The sequence below is a fragment of the Neovison vison genome, chromosome 2 (assembly GCF_020171115.1).
Source record: "Neovison vison isolate M4711 chromosome 2, ASM_NN_V1, whole genome shotgun sequence".
NCBI lineage: Eukaryota > Metazoa > Chordata > Mammalia > Carnivora > Mustelidae > Neogale > Neogale vison.
In genome coordinates, this window is record NC_058092.1 from 53,818,034 (window position 1) to 53,832,599 (window position 14,566).

The 14,566-nt window shown below is 43.6% G+C and overlaps 1 long non-coding RNA gene across 1 annotated transcript; it reads right to left on the reverse strand.

Annotated features, from left to right (window-relative positions):
* Positions 1–514: 514 nt before the first annotated feature.
* On the reverse strand, positions 515–4,769 carry LOC122900050. The gene is made up of 2 exons (XR_006383164.1): positions 2,871–4,769; positions 515–2,780 (listed from the first exon to the last, which is right to left on the reverse strand). It is a non-coding gene; the product is annotated as an uncharacterized LOC122900050 (long non-coding RNA).
* Between the last annotated feature and the right edge of the window lie 9,797 nt (positions 4,770–14,566).

A 14,566-nucleotide genomic window follows, 5' to 3' on the forward strand; every position in this document is an offset into this window, starting at 1 on the left:
CGCGTGTATGGTGGTTAAGTTTTACAGCATTTCTACAAATGCTGGGTTCAATCCCTTTTCAAAGTCTCACCTACTAAACATTCAAGAGCAAAACTGGATTAACTTGTATTAACTTAATTTCCTATACTTTTCCTGTTCTGGACTCAGACCCTCGCTCTTACCACTTGCTAGCTGTGTGGCTTAGGGACCGCCATGAGCATCCCCATGTTCCTCCATTATAAACTGAGGCACACTCTTCTACTCTGAAGATCGGCATTCGGGTGAAATGAGCACCTGGGTGATCAACAACTGTGGAGCCATCTCAAGCAAAAAGGAAGTCTCTTCTATTTGATCCAACTGCCTAAACAAAATTCTGTATATATAAATCACACAAGAGATTGTCCAAGATGCATTTACTAAAGAGTGACACATTTTATGGTTTTGGAATAGGGTATGAGAAAAATTTAAGACTTGCACCGTGAGTCAGGATTTTTTTTTTTTAAACAGGTATTAGTGAATGATACTAAAAGAAAGATTTATATCTAGACATTTTATTGGCAGACATTTTAATTAAAACTCCTTGGTATCGTCCCCATAAAAAAAGGGTGTCTATATTCCCAATGACAGAGCTTCCCAGAAATCTAGTCTTTATCAATGTGACTTTGAGAATTTCCACCTTCCAGAGGATCTAAACCTCTCCAGTAACAACAGTGTGCTGGCTACAAAGGGGCGAGCAAATGTACCACCGCTTCTCAGACTGATGCCCATGGCAGACAGTGGTGGACGTGGATGGGTGGTTCAGTGCTCCTTACTGTGGACCAGATGTATCATCGAGTCTCAACAAAGTGCTCCAGGCAGCCACCCCCACTGACCCTACGATAGTCCCAGTCTGAAGGTACTCATTTTCAAAGTGGAACAAAAAAGCAAAAAAAAAAAAGGAGAAGGAGTATCTAGTAATAGGGACTATACCTAGAATTTGACTTAAAAAGAGTAAAAAATGAAAACAAGTTTCCCACTGTCTAAATTGGAACTGTTCTCTACATCTTCCCTTTCCTTAATAGCACTACCTGGCTCCTCATTATCTCATGGAAAACCAAGTACGGCAATAGTCCAAATGCATAAAAATATAATCTGCTTACTTGACTCCGTTTCTATTTTTTGAATTGTTTTAACATATATTACATCAGAAGCATGTTATTACAACCCCCAACCCTTTCAAACAATTTAAAAAACTCCAGCTAAGAATATTCCAGGCACACTCTCACACTTGAAATTCTCTGTCAACAAGAATCTTCACAATCATCATGTTTGGATACAAAAGAAAAAAGTGTTTTGGTGAGTCCCTCACTCTTGCCCATGCTTGATGAGAATCTGTGTGGTAAAAGATTAACTGAAAGGTAATGGTTAGAATAAATTGTATGAGGGACAGGTTATGTAAATATGAATGCAGAGTTTTAAGGAACCAACTTGGGGAAGGGAATCCTCTACAAGAAGCATAGCAGCACAAAGAGGCTTGCTGTCTCAAAAATAAATCCATTTAATAATGACACATTTCAAATTTAGACATGTAATAATGGAACTCTTTCATGATCAGCAGCAAGCTTATAACACTCTTTCTAATGAGGCTGGTGGTGTCCAAGTTACAAGTCCAACTAGGATGTTTAGAAGTTTGATTTATTTAGAGATACCAGAGCTATTCTCTTCAGACATTGTTATTTTTACATTTTGAGAATGTACTACACTCGGATGTTCCTTTGGTCATCAATATGGCCACATATGTACAGAGCCATGTGTACATACAATTCATGATATCTCACATATAATATATGCGATTTCACCTTTACCACAGTTCCAAAGAAGTGGGCTAATGAGGCAACTGCAGTTCCAAAGAAGTGGGCTAATGAGGCAACTGGAGCACAGAGAGACCCAGTGAGCCACCCTGATTTCACCAGAAACTGTGTAAAGTCAGCAAGAGGTGCCCCATCACCTTACTGCCTGTTGAGGCCCCTTTCCCATTTTTTGTTTAGTCCTCGCTGTTTCTTTGTTATTTTACAAAATTTTAGAACTATGCTAAGTTATGCCAGAAACCTTGGAAACATGTCTAACAGTCTACAGACTAGAGAAGTTTAAATGCAAAAAGACACGAAAATTACATGTTAACATTTTAAATTCTTATTTAAAACTGCTATCTTCACACTGAAGACTAAGGAAGAGAGCAATCAGCTCACTCCCATTGTGGGCTGCAACAGTGCTTTTACCCTGAAATGCCTTTTTATTTAAACTGTGGTAAAACATACATAAAATGTAGCCTTGAACTATTCTTAAGGGTGCAGTTCTGTGGCATGAAGTACATTCACACTGTTGTTCCACCCATCTCCATTCTTTCATTGTCCCCAATACCTCTGCACCCATCAAACATGAGCCCCCCCACCCCCGGCCCTGGACAACAACCGTTCCACTTTTTGGCATTAGGAATTAGACTACTCCAGGAACCTCATCCCGGAGAAGTCACAGAGTAGTTATCCTTTTGTGTCTAGCTCATTTCACTAAACTATCATCAAGATCCATCCAAGTAGCAGCACGTGCCTGAATTTTCTTCTTTTTTAAGGCTGAGTAATATTCCATCGTACCCATACACCCTCTGTTCATCCATTCATCCATCGCGGCTTCTACCTTTGGGCTACTGTGAATAATGGAGTCGTGAACCTGAGTATACAAACATCTGTTTGGGTATATAACCGGAAGTGGACTGGAATGCTGGATCATATGGTATTTCAATGTTTGAGTCCATTCTTACGTACCTAAATGAAGAATGTAAGGAATACACTAACCAAACACATTGTGTTTTAATCAAAGCAGTGGAAAAACCCTGTCAGATTTTCCTTGCTCACCTCTTCTCACTTAACCTGTTGGAACACCTTATATCGATGAACTGCCTTGAAGATGCCAAAGACCTCCAGGCCTAGGCAAGCCTTCCAGAGCTCTTGCCACAGACCAAGCCTCGGGCTTTCCTGTTGACAGGAAACAGGACCCAGTACAGCTCCATTTGTCCAAGTGCCCAGGGTGATTCCAAACTACATCCAACACTCAGCTCTGCTGCATCCCGCAGGCTCGGGTGTGGATCCTGGCATCAGAGTGCAGTAAGTATAAAACCTGAATTTTTATAAAACTAGTAACTGGAAAACAGGAAGATCAAAGAAGGTGGTGAAATCCTCACCAAGGCCAATGATTGCACAACACGTCGCTCCCTGAGGCACTTTTTTCCACCTGCTAGAACACTAAAAATTAGGAATGTTTCAAGTTACTTGAGAATTCACCAATCCCAGAACTTTCCTTTCTTAGAAGTTCTTCCAGGGTTTCTGTCAGAAATTCCCTTTCTGTTTAAGGAAGCAGAAAACTCCCAAGGAATTTCAGGACCCATGGTGTAATATACAGCTCCCTATAATTAATCAAAACCATCATCTAGCCTGCAGTTTCGAAAATTCTGAATGTATGAGGACATGTGAAGGTACTGGGCCATAATGTGGTCAATGCTGTGTGGGAAAACAATACAGAGCCAAGCAGGTATGGCTCAAGGGGTTACCGTAGGAATGGTCCCTCTTTGGGAGAACATGATGGGTTAAAGAGAATTATGTGAACCAGCAAAGGAATGCCATGACCAGGAACGTCTGAGGATCCCACAATGAAGGGTGAAACTGACCCTCTCTAAATGGGAAGACACCTCTGGTTCTTCACACCTCTGGTTCCCCTTTTTCCTCATTCTCTCTCAGTGAAGGACTTGATAATACACTTGGCCCAGGTCCAAGACATTAACTGGGCTCTACTGATTAGCCAGTAAGGTATTTGTATACTAAAGGGTCATACATATGTCTTTTCCTTCCCTGGCTCCTCTCACCCAGTGGAGGCACATCCTGACCTCAGCACGGTCTGTCATCTCTTAGTCTAAGCATATGGGTTACATCTCTTAGTCTAAGCATGTGGGTTCCTACACCAGTCATCTGTCCCTAGGATGGTGAGATTCCCAAATATAAACATGAACCTGGGAAGAGGTAAGGAGTCTCTGTTTAATGCACTGAGGCTAAGCTATGTAAGATTATGGGAGCTTTGCAGCAGTCTGTGAGCTGACACTAAGTTTGCGTACTTTGATTCCTATCTGCGGCTGAACCATGTACACAGCTTCCTTAGGGGTCTTGAAGGATATGGGAAACCCTGGATTCTCCAGTAACCCCACTCCAAACAAAACAGCGCTCTCCAGTGTGGGATGCAGACTAAAGATACATGGTCTGTTACATTTCCTAGTCTTCTATGCAAACCTGATGCTGGGTTGTATTCATAGGTTTACCTCCCAAAATGTTTTAGATACCATTTCAGAGTGGTCCTCAATCCTTGATAGAAATAAAATTATTTACATTTTATTTTCATGTAAAGGTGACAGCAACAATATGGGCATTCAGTAAATATTTTCTGGATTAGGCTAGATGTTAAATTATTTTTTATGTTCCTGAAACATGATGTGTCCCTATCCATTCCTTAAGCATAAAAATATAATTTTATCATCATAATATCATCAATGTTATTCAACATGTAGGGCTTTTTTCCTCCCTTTAAGTTGAATTTCATTTCGAATATCTAATGTTGACAAATACCTAATCAGGTTACCTCACATTTATAAAAATAGCAAATCAATTGCTCCTCACAGTCCCAGTGCAGCTTTTCCTGCCCACGGGTCCTGTCCCTGTGCTTTAATAAAAATACCTTTTTACAGTGAAAGAAAAAAAAGTGGGGGGGGGCTGGCTCAGGGATGAAGAATGTGACTCTTGATCTCAAGGTTATGAGTTCAAACCCCACGATGGGTGTAAATATTACTTAAAAACCTTTTTTAAAAAATCTTAAAAATCTTAAAATCTTTTAAAAAAAATGGCACAAATTTCTCTGAAATCCTCTTGAGAAATGCTAATTCACAATCAGCACTTATCTAGCACCACTATCGTAGAAGTTCTGAAGATCTGAATACATGTCCACTCCATGCAACCATCTTCACCCTGTCATGTAAGCAACTGCCCAACTCCTCCTTATTCCCACCATGTTACAAAACAAGGCAAAGACAGAGGAAATAACATACCCTATGTTCCAGGAGAGGTGCACTGCAGGAACAGGGTAAGCAGGTTTCTGGGTCCCCGCCGCGGTTTCTCATGCCCGCTTCATCTTCAGTCTTCCTTCCTGGGCATGACGGGACTCCTTTGATGGAAGGCAAGATGGCTGCCATCCTTCAGTTATCACAGTACTGTACCTTTAGAATGGACAGCATCAGCACTGTGATAACTGAGCCAGGGCAGCCTGTCAGTCACGCTGTCCGCCAGCACCATCCTTTCTGGTGGCTGCACGACTCCCTCCGAAGGCCCCTCATGGAGTGAAGAACTAAAAGATCCCCTTCTGGCTCGAGATGTGGGGAAGTGGAAGAAAAAGCAGGGTCATGGCCTAGCAAGTGTTGAGACTGAAACAGTAAAAGGTCCAGTTGAATCATATTAGGATGAAAGATGAACAGAAGATGAATACATGTTAATGACGACCAACCGTGTAATTAAGCTTTCACTCTGATAATACATCAAATATGCTGTAAGCTTCCCAGCTGCTTCTGTGATACCTCTCCCATGCATGGATTCACAGACATTATCTCCCTGACCTTGATCACCCATGCAATAAATACTTACTGAGGAACTACTCTGTTCCAAGTTCTCTTCTGGATGTTCAGCCAATGAAGATAAATAAGACATGGCCCTTCATCCTCAAAGTACTCACAAACATATCCATACAGCCATAATACTTCACAGGTGCCTAACAATAACTAATTTCCCATGTTCATTCTTATTTGGTTTTCACAAGAACCCATATGGGGCTGCCCATGAATTACTGATTTATTACCACAGGATCCTAAAAACAAATTAGGTATCATTAGCCCATTTATAGAGAGAAATAAAAACTGAGAGGTTAGATGATTTATCTGAGATCATGCCCTAAGTCATGGTAAACCTGGGCTCAAATCCACATTCAATGATCAAGTCCAGCGCTTTTTTTTCTCTACCCCAACCTGGCCATTCCACTCATCAACTGGATATATAATTTATACAAACAAAAAGGATTTCTGAAAATATTTAGCTGTGACTTAAGATTTTTCATTTTCTTAGTATTTCAGGATCATGAACCAGAAACTAGTAGGGATTTTATTTTATGCTTTCAGAAGATATGCACATGAACAAGAAAAAAAAAGACTTATTGTTCTTGCTCTGAGTGCTAAGGATGCACTCAGATTGATGACACTGATGATAATTACATAGTTAAGCACACCTGCACAGTGTTTACCATTACAGTTAACATCAATTCTACAGTTACACTGGTGCAAGAACCACTGCCCACCTTTGGCATGACTTTAAAAAAAAAAAAATACACGTCACCTGCTTTGAAATTATCCATACCTTTGAAATGCATCCTGAAGTCATTTCAGGGATGATTCTTACTTTTAATAAGAAGTAAAAAGATTCTGAAATTGGAAATCAGGCTTCAGAACATCGACTTATTAAAACCATGATTCACTCGGGTTTTTTCCACGTCAGTCATAAGATCTCAAGTTATTTCAATATGAGTGGAACTTGACAGATATTTGAAAAATAATTATGTTTTCAATTAGGCATTTTCTCAGTTTCAATGATTCATTATATGCAAATTAGATATTAGCACTGTACCTCAAGTAAGACAGATAGATGAGTCAATTCTTTATATCAGAAGTTAGAACACAGGAATACAGTGACTTTCTGCACTATGAAACTGACCTAATCTTCAGAAAAGTAATATTCAGTGACATAATCCACCTCCACATAAATTAAAACAACATTCTCTAACGTGCAAAAGTATCTAATACTTAAGGAGGTCACAATGGGTAGGTCTCAGCCAACTGATGTAATACTGAGTTGAAACACGAGAGGGCAACGAAGATTTAAAAAAAAAAAAAAAAAAAAGTTGGATCCCACAACCTAAGGTTCCTGGAAATAGCTGCACATTTTCAAATTATAAACATCTGTTACAGAAAAAAAAAAAAAAAAAAGACATTGTGATTACTTGAGAATAAAATTTTAGATAGCTGACCTGTCAGAAAGAATAGAAAGATTACCACCTAACATTTTCTGGCCGCCACAGGTTCCATCAGCTTTGGAAAAGATAAATATTTACTCAGAAACACCTATGGGTAGATAACTATGGCAACAACCAAGAAACCCTGATGTACTTAGGAGTTATTAACTGTTCCTCACTAAGACTGAGCACTAATGTAACTGAATGTTTAAACACAAAGTATACAGGGGCACCTGGGTGGCTCAGTGGGTTAAAGCTTCTGCCTTCGGCTCAGGTCATGGTCCCAGGGTCCTGGGATGGAGCCCTGCATCAGGCTCTCTGCTCAGTGGGGAGCCTGCTTCCTCCTCTCTCTCTGCCTGCCTCTCTGCCTGCTTGTGATCTCTGTCTGTCAAATAAATAAATAAATCTTTTTTTAAATAAATAAACAAAGTATATAAAGATGAATTTCATGTCTGTTATGTACTGCAAAGCTGAAATTCACCCTATTTAGCCATGAACAAAACCCACACAACTAAACATTACTAGTACAGTAATAAAGGACCTTTCCTTATTTCTCTCTCCCATCATTTTTTCTAACATCTAAACTGGGATTTTAAAAAGAAGTGACAAAAAGAAAACTGTTATTATTCTGTAAATAAGAAACATTTCCTTCTCAAAAGATTTTTCTTATAAAAACTGAATTGTTGTAATATTAAAACAAGGAACTGCAGGTACTCATGCTATACTATCAGAGCACACTGCGCAGTTAAAGGGGAAAAAAAAAACAGTGACATAAAACACATTCCTCCACAGATCAAATTGATTTTAAAGTTCTTCTATAATAAAAATGATACAAACTGAGAACAATTTCTTCATGATGCAGGAACCAACTACTATCAATAAATCAAGTGCCTGTGGCAAACTGCTACACTAAAAAACTTGCTTTTAAATCTTGTGGAGTACAAATGCACACACAAAGAACATGTCACGCCCCTCTTATCTCTGGACTAAACATGAGAATACAAAGATTTTGAACCTTTAAATACCTGAGTCAGTCACTGGAGGCACTGAAAATGAGCAACACAAAGTATTCAAAAAGTACTTTTAAACTAAAATAGCTTAACGAGAGGTCTAAATTTCCAATCCACCGACCTTTTACTAAAGTGTGATTTTTTTCCCCCTAACCTGAAAACTGTAATCCAACTCATTGGTATTCTAAAATGTGCCTATCTCACCAAACTGGGAGGCTATATAAATATGTAGTATGTATGTATTATTTATATACAAGTATATAAATATGTACTGTCGACAAAAGATGCTCAAATATCAATTACTGTTCTGTATCGTACTGCAAAGCTTTGCTACATTAAGAGTTTTTAAAAAACTAACTTGTGCTAGAGATTATTAGGAGACCTGGAGTGAGGGGGTTACAGGTTTTTGTTTTGATTTGGTTTTTTTTTTTTTTTTTTTTTAAGAAGAAACTGGCTCAAAAGGCCAGAAGTCAAGGATCGCTGTCCCGCACAGAGCACAGTCCGCCTCAATTCTCGCAAAGAAGCATTAACAGAGAGTAATCAGAAAGGAGTGTAATGTTTTGCCCACTCCCAGCATTGGCCCCTAAGTCATCTCCTACCCTAACTATCTCTAACCTCTGACTTCCTCATTATTGCAGCACTGCCACTTAAAGAGGCTGGGTCTTAGATTCTCAGATGCCCTGCATGGACAGCTATGGGAACAACACCAAAGATTCTCACCATCCTCAAGTTCTAGAGCCGTGAGCTGCTCCAGAAACAATTAAACTCCTCTTTTCTGCAGAATCCACCATCCTCAGAGCTTTTATTCCTACATCTGTAATATAAACGTGCTTCTACTTGTACCACATGCTACAGTGGTAGCTCACTCATTATTGGGTGCTATTTCTTATACAGGCATACCTCAGTGATACTGTGAGTACAGCACTAGACCACTGCAATAAAAAAATCACAATAAAACCAGTCAAATGAATTTTTTGGTTTCCCAGTGCACATGTAAGTTATGTTCACGTTATACCATAGCCTATTAACTGCAATGGTATTATGTCTAAAGAAACAATGTACAAGGGCACCTGGGTGGTTCAGTTAAACGCTTCCGACTCTCTTGCTTTTGGCTCAGGTCATGATCTCAGGGTTATGAGACAGTGCTCCACATCAGGCTCCCTGTTGGACATGGAGCCTGAGTCTCTCTCTCCCTCTCAAAAAAAAAAAGGAAACAATGTGCATACTTTAATTAGAAAATACCTTACCCAAAAAATGCTTATCATCATCTGAGCTTTTAAGAAGTCATATTCACTGATTATATATCACCAAAACAAGTATAATAATGAAAAAGCTTGAAATATTTTGAGAATTACCAAAAAGTGACACAAAGTGAGCAAATGCTGTTGGAGAAAGGTGCCAATGAACTTGCCCAACACAAGGATGCCACAACCTTCAATGTGTGAACACACACACACAAAAACTACAGTATCTGTGAAGCACCATTGAACAAGGCATACCTGTACTGTAATTTAATTTGCCACTGCTAATAATTACTTCTTCAAATCAGCAGAATTGTCCCTAAGGTCAGAGACTTTTTTCTTCACAGCACTTCATAACACTAATCACAGTCCCTTCCACAACATGCATGCTCAAGAAGTATTTGATTAACTGATGAACCTTGTCATTTCCTATGATATGCTATCAACAAAAGTGTACATTTAATTCCAGCCTCTGTACGGTCTTAAGCAAGGTACGTGGCAGGCTGTCATCTAGAAGATAAGGGTATTGTATTTAAATGACCCTTAAGTCCCTTCTAGTGCCAATAGTGAATCTCATTAGACAAAACCAAACCCCAAAGACAGCACCACCTCCATTCAGGTCAGCATTCAACTTTTTTTGGGGGGGGAGGAAAGGGGTCAGTAGCCTTGTGGGCCCAATCATCACCAGGGGAGCTATAATGTGGGGATGGGGGTGTGGGCGCGGTGGAGGAGAGAAAGTAAATGAAGGAGTAAGAGAAAACAAACATGAGCCCTATCACTAAAATGCCACCAGGTGTCACAATAGTTACTATGTCACATACTGTTCTCTGATAAAGTTTGGTATGCCCAGGAGCCTTTCTCAAAAGCAGCTACAGCCAGATGTGTGGGTATCTAAGTTTTCCCATGACAGCCCTCCTAGTCTTTCTAGTTCCAGGCACTTTTACTGACTTTCCTGAGTAGGGCATGCCTCCTATGAAGAAATATGGAAAGCATTCATTATTCGGTCTCATGTTCTAAAATAACAACTCCTGGGGTCCCCAAATTTCCACATGGAAAACAGCAAAGAAGAGATTTCATGCAGTCATCTTTTCTGAAATTAATCCATCTACCAAAAGGAGTGATGTTATAGGCCAGTGCTGTCTAAAAGAAGTAAAATACAAACCATGCATGTATCTTTAAATATTTTACTAGCCATCTTTTTAAAAAATTTTTTAAGATTAAATTAACCTTAACAATTCATTTAGCTCCATATACGTAGAATAGTATCATTTGAACATGTAATCAATAAAAAAATAACTCGAGGTATTTTACTTACTTTGTACTAAGTTTTTGAAAATGAGAGTGTAATTTACACTTAAAACACAACTCAATTCAAACTCTAGACTTTCATCAGAAATACTGAACCTATACTGAGATCTCACACGTTTCACAGTTCAAAACGTAGATGCGTTATGTCCAAATTGCTTCCAAACATATTTAAGTCGTCCAGTAACTGAATCAAGTATCAATCTTAAGAATTTACTAAAGTTTGAAATTCAGTTCATTATCATAGCCAGATTTCAGGGGCTTAACATAGTTATGGACAATCCTGTCACCTGGATTCTTTTAAACCTGAACCAGATTGAAAGATGTTACCTCTTCAACCAGCAAGTCCTTCTACAACACCCACCAGGTGCTCAAATGCTGCCAAGGATTTTCTGCCCCACTACTAATCCTTAAGTTGTCAATACTTTAGTGAGGATGACATTAAGCAGCCCTTCCCAGAGACTGCATATCGCTTTTCACTCAGACAGAAAGGTACATCTTAATTCAAGAAAGGAATGGAGACACTGAAATTCAAAGATATGCAGTTCCGTTCCAAAGTAAAGGTGGAAAACCCTGACACAGTTACTTCTTTGTCCAGAATCTTAGTCACCCCACAAAAGTTAACAGTCATTGTTTATAATGAGCCTCTGAATTTCATACTCAGAGCAGCTGTCACTGCATCCCGACTCTCACCTTCCACAAGTGCTTCCTCCCAGCCTCCCTCCACAACCTCCTTTATACTTCTTAGAGCACATTCCAGGAGCCCCTCTTTTCAATTCATTCTGAAAAATGCTTGTTATTGTTGACATACCGAAACATATGAATAATTCAATAAACGAATCCCAAACCATCCTATTAATCATTCAGCGGTCTAGGTACCCAAGTTATTCTGAGACACGCTTTTCTGAATATGCATGGGAAGTATCCCCTCTTCTTTTCCCCAAAGGAACCAATTACAAACACTTCAGTTTTCCCTCCTTCTGTCAAAGTTCAGTGTTCCTCCTGCAGCTGATTTAAAAGCTGATCTTCTAAAGGAGCTGGATTCCTAAGATAGTTCTATTTTGAGCGTTCTTCCTGTTCTGAAGCTAAAGTTGGAAGGGCTTAGGTGGTGATGTCATGAAAGAGAGGCTGTTGACTTTTACAGAAGGGTCTTCCGCAACTCTGGGGATGCTCATATGGTGGAACCTAGGGGGGTGATGTTCATTTCTCATCTCTCTCCTTTTCCTTCCCTTCCTTGTGAGTCCCAGCTATTATTCAGCAAGAAAACACATTCAAATAAGCATACAAACATATTTACATATTTCACTCAAAAATGAAGACTAGGGAGATGGAAAATGCCTCACTCTAGGGAAGAAGGGTGACAACCTCCTTCTCTACTCTTCATCCCGACCTTCTCCAGCATCTATCATAGGACTGGGGATAAAAAGTGTAGGAAGGACAGCTGATGAGAAGAATCAAGGGATTATAAACCTAGGAGGCTCCAAGAGGAAAATGCTGTTGGGGATATTCAGGACAGAAAGGGGACCCTTCAGTCCCTTCTCTTCCACCGTCTTTTCCTCCCTTTTGGAATGGCTGGATTTGGGGCTGGGTGTGTCTTCTGCTTGGGAGGCGTGTTTGGCTCTGAAGAACCAAGAGGGGCCAGGGTGGGGCCCAGGGAAAGAGAGCCAGAGACAGGCTGCTTTAGGCCGGATTCTGGGCTAAGCTTTTAGGGAAAGGAAAAAAAGGGGGGGGGGCTGTGAGGAGAGAGCAGACCATTCCACTAGAATACCTGGTAAGGAACAAATAATGGCACTGACCTAAGGAGGTCACCTCTCTTCAATCTAAACCCAGCAGTTAGCTGCTGGTTGGTCGGGTGCGGGTCCAGAGGGAAGAGAAAATCCCAGCACTTGTGTAGACCACAACTTGCCTGGGTCCGAGGATGGATGTGCCCGGTGCAATCAGCAGGTGAAAGCAGCACTTTCTGGTCAATTCTGAGATGGGGGATCAGCTAAGAACTCTGGGAACAGAAGATTCTCCGGTTTTTCAGCTCACCTCTCCTCCAAAGCGAGAATAAGCACAGGTGTGGTCCTTCCCCAAAAAGGTGGCAGCTGGTGCGCGGGTAGCTGAGTGAAGGGAAAGATTCCGTGGCCCGGGAAGGCAGGGAGAAGCCGCGGGTTCAGCTGCGACCAGAAGCAGGCGACGTCCGCCAAGTCCCTTCCCCCTTCTTGAAAACCGAACAGGACCGGTAGAAATTACAACAACGCACCCCTCCCTCCCCAATACTGTTTCTAATAAAAGAAACAGCCTCTCCTGCCTACATAAAAAACTGCACACTCTGGTTGATGAAAATAAACAGGTGAGCCCATGGTGAAGCGGGAAAAGACTGGGAATGGGAGAAAGAACGTAGAGAAATCGAGGCTCCCTCCCTGCACACCCCCTCCCCTCCAGCCCCAGAGAATGTGCGTGGCAGGTTGCAAGCTAAAAATGACCCCTCGCCCCCCGCCCCGCGCCCATTCTCCCTCCTACACCAGGGTCCAGAGTCCCGGCCTCGTGGTAGCGGTCGGTCCCCGGACGCCGCACGGGGCTCCCCCTCACCCCGGACCGCCGTCGCTGCGGGGACTCCGCTCTTCCTCTCCTCCCTCCCTCCTCCTCCGCCTCCTCCTCGCAGACTCCTCCCGCCGGATCTTTCATGTAAACAACATCCAGGCTCTATTTACAGTCGCCGCCGGACGGCGAGGGACCCACGCCAGCACCCTGGAAGAAGGCGGGGATGGGGGAAAAGCGAGTGCGCAACATTTACACACGCACCCCGCCCCGCCCCTCCGCGCCGCTCCCCCTCCACGGGGCCGAATCGGGGCGCCGGGGGCCACCCGCGCCCGCGTCCAACCTGCTCCTCACACCCAGCCGAGGGCCCGAGGGCAACCGCGCAAACGCCCAGGGGCGAGGCCGCCCCCTCCCACGCACCCCGCAGGAAAAACACATACACAACAACAAACCCAGCCCGGCAACACACGCTCCAAGTCCGTGAGGGAGTGCGGAGCCCCAGGCCCGCCCCATGCCACCGCCCCAGCGTCGGCTGCCTACCCCGAGGCGGCGAACTGCTTGCGGTCTCCGGAGGCGGTCAAGGCAGGCGCCCAGCGCCGGGCAGCGGCGCGCCCTCGGCCCCCGCCGCCACCCCGCCCGCCCTCGGCCCGCCCCCCGCGCGGGCGCCCAGCCGGCCGAGCCCCGCGGCTGCGTGTGCGTGTGCGCGCGCGCCGCGGCCAGCCTCGCAATCCTCGCCAGCACGGCTCTCGTAGCCGCCGCTTCCCGCGCCCCCGGCCGGCTCCGGCGCGCCGCCACACCGAGCCAGGAGCGCCGCGGCCAGAGCTCCGCGGCGGCGCACGGGCGCGCACACGGACGTAGACACTCGGCGGCACGGAGCCCCGCGCGGCCGCTCGCCGCCCGCAGGCGCCCGGTCCCGCGCGCGCCCGGCCGCCCCCGCGCCCGGCCCGCCGCCCCCACGCCCACCTGCGCCCCCTGGGGGTCCTGGGCCCCCCTTCCTTTGTTCTTCCCGCTATTTGCATGAGGATTATCTAATGACGCAGCAAGGCTCGCCACAACGTGACCGTCGCCATTTTTCTGTTTTTATTCTATCTCTGCCATGTGATAGATGGGGGGGGGGTTGGAAAAGGGAGAGAGACAGGTTTTTAAAAAAAAAAAAAAAAAAAAAAACTTCCGGGTCTCATGACCGGGAAGGGAGAAAAACAAAAGGGAGACGAGACACAACTCCAGGGGAAGGATGTGTGCGCGCGCGCGCGCGCGTGTGTGTGTGTGTGTGTGTCTGTGTCTGTGTCTGTGTGCGCGCGCGGGCGCGCGGGCGCGCGTCCCCCTCCCGCCTCGGCTCGGAGAAGGGAGGCTCCCGCAGCGGACACGGAGCATCCTCCCGTA